This window comes from Podarcis liolepis, assembly GCF_965112155.1.
Source record: "Podarcis liolepis genome assembly, chromosome: 1".
In the NCBI taxonomy this organism is placed as follows: Eukaryota; Metazoa; Chordata; class Lepidosauria; order Squamata; family Lacertidae; genus Podarcis; species Podarcis liolepis.
Window position 1 is genome coordinate 19,051,222 of NC_139554.1, and position 2,688 is coordinate 19,053,909.

The window sequence follows — 2,688 nt, forward strand, 5'->3', positions numbered from 1 at the left end:
CTTCAAAAGGAACAATTAGGAAGAAGCGAATGCACATATTTCAAGGAAGGAGGGGGAGTAAAGACTGCTAACTGAAGAGCTCTCTGATATGGAAGACGAGTCGGAAGAATAAGAATCAATCATGAGAAGACAGCTAAGACTCGGTATGGCAAAGGGACTGATGGGGGAGGGGGAAAAAACCTTTCTTTCTTTCCTCTATGTGATAAAACAAGAACCCCCCCCCTCACAAGTCAGAAATGCCGCTTTAATGACTTAAGCTGTGGATTTACGTCTGTGTGGAGATAATCTTTCTAACCAAAGCATGTTTTAAGAAGAGCGTGGAAAGTTTAAGAGCTCTGGAATGACACAGTTAAAAATACCGTTGCCATATTGGTAAGCTCTGTCGGAGGACTTGAGTCTGGGAGGAGGAAAAGAGCTGTTTTTATACTGTGGGTGAGACTCCTCAGTGGGACTCAAAAACGACAGATCCTGAGATTAATGATGGAAAGAGCGATGTTATTTATGAAAGTGATGATATATGGAAACCATCACAATATGAGGATTGGTCGAACGGAAAAATCCACACAGGATATAATTGGTGTTTATCTGCTTAAGGAGATTATCAGAAGAGATCATAAAGAAAAAGAAAAATGTATGAATAAGATGAGATGTAGAAACAGCAAGATAAGACTGGATAGAATTATGAACTTTATTTGGACTGATTTGGATATGAATGCAGTAGCAAGAAGATGATCGGAATCCCCCTTCGAAACTTGAAATATGGGTCCCCTCAACAAAAAATTAAAATTTGGCTTTGTAATTCGGAATTTATGTGATGTGATTTGATTTGATTTGATTTGATTGGTCGGTTAATAAAAAATATTTTTTTTAAAAAAAGGAAAGACCAGATGCTGAAAAATCAAGAATATTTCTTGGGGAGAATTAAGTATTCCTTATCACTGCCAATTATTACCTGCATGTGACCTGCATCCCACCCCACTTCCTGCATTACTGTGTCACAAAGGAAGCCTGGGCTTGAGAACCCCAAGTTTCCCTTATATCTTCTCCTTCTGTCCTTAAAATATGTTTTTTCCCCCTTCCCTCACGCCCCACCTGCCACAAATATTTCCCTTCCATTAATTCACTCGGAGCAGGGATCAAACATGGCTTGAGTGTCTGATTGGACTCAACACTGGAATTCCTCATAAAGCACAAGTTGTGTGGAGGACAGCATTGTCACATTTCACAACCATGTTAACTTCAATATCATGTCTTCTTCCCCCCTCCCCACAATTTCTCTCTCTCTCTCTCTCTCTCTCTCTCTCTCTCTCCACTGAAAGAGAGACTTATTTCCCATCCTGCCTCTCCAGAGCACTTGCCTCGATCAAAACAACAGTGCCTGAAGCAACTCCTTTCATAACCTTGGTTTATCAGGACAGCTATGCTGGCACTCATACATGAGGGAACACATTTTGAGGAAAGGGCGTGCAACTGGAATGAACCAGGCAGAACTGGAAGCCGTTCAGGAAAAAACTTGTTTTCTGGAGGTAGCCACACTTGATTCCAAGACAAAAGTCGCCCTCTTCGCTCAAGGAAATGTCTCATCTTTTGTGAGACCATCGGTGCAAATCCATGGCTGTTTCTACAAGTCCAAATGAGTGTTTCAGAGGCCCTAGATTCTGTATTTTGGCTTGGATTCCAGCTTTGTGTGCCACACCAAGAAAGTACTTTGTTTCTTTTGGCTTTGGCTGTTTCCACAGTTATGAAAATTAGATCATTATACCTACCTGAGAGGAAGGAAACGAGTCCAAATACTCAATGTTGCACTCTTGTTAGTGTCAGAATCGCAGAGCAATTTCACACATTGTGTGTGGAGGGTGGGATAGGATGAAACACAATTAAATGATGCTTCGTGCTTTCGCCAGGCCAGTGTAACATTAGACAAGGAAATCACATGGTGGAGAAAGCTTATTCCCCATACAGAATCCCCTTCAAACCTTATGCAAGCTATGCAGAAATTAAAAGCTGCATTCTCCTGTCTTTAGACTCACAGAGTTGGGAGCTCAAAGATGCTATAGTTTAGCCCCCTAAGCAATGTAGAAAATGCTAAAGCATCACAGATAACATGGACATCCCAGCATCCCATCTCTAACAAAAGAGACTCTACCCTTCTGCCATTGTCAATATCAAACAACTCATACTATGTTCCTGATGTTTAGCTGAAACCCCCTTTCTTGCAATTTGACCATTGGGTCAGGCCCTACTCTCTGGAACATCAGAAGAGACAGTTTCTCTGTCATCTACATTGCAGCTGATCAAGTATTTGAAGATGAATATCATATCACCTTTTGATAATCCCGTCACCAGCATATCCAACTTCTTCATGGGACTTGTTAGAAGAAGAAGAGTTTGGATTTGATATCCTGCCTTTCACTCCCCTTCAGGAGTCTCAAAGCAGCTAACATTCTCCTTTCCCTTCCTCCCCCACAACAAACACTCTGTGAGGTGAGTGGGGCTGAGAGACTTCAAAGAAGTGTGACTGGCCCAAGGTCACCCAGCAGCTGCATGTGGAGGAGCGGAGACGCGAACCTGGTTCCCCAGATTACGAGACTACCGCTCTTAACCACTACACCACACTGGCTCTCTTGTTATCTAAGTCCCTCAGCATCTTCCAAAATAGAGTGGTACCATTCCTTCTCATGATCTGGA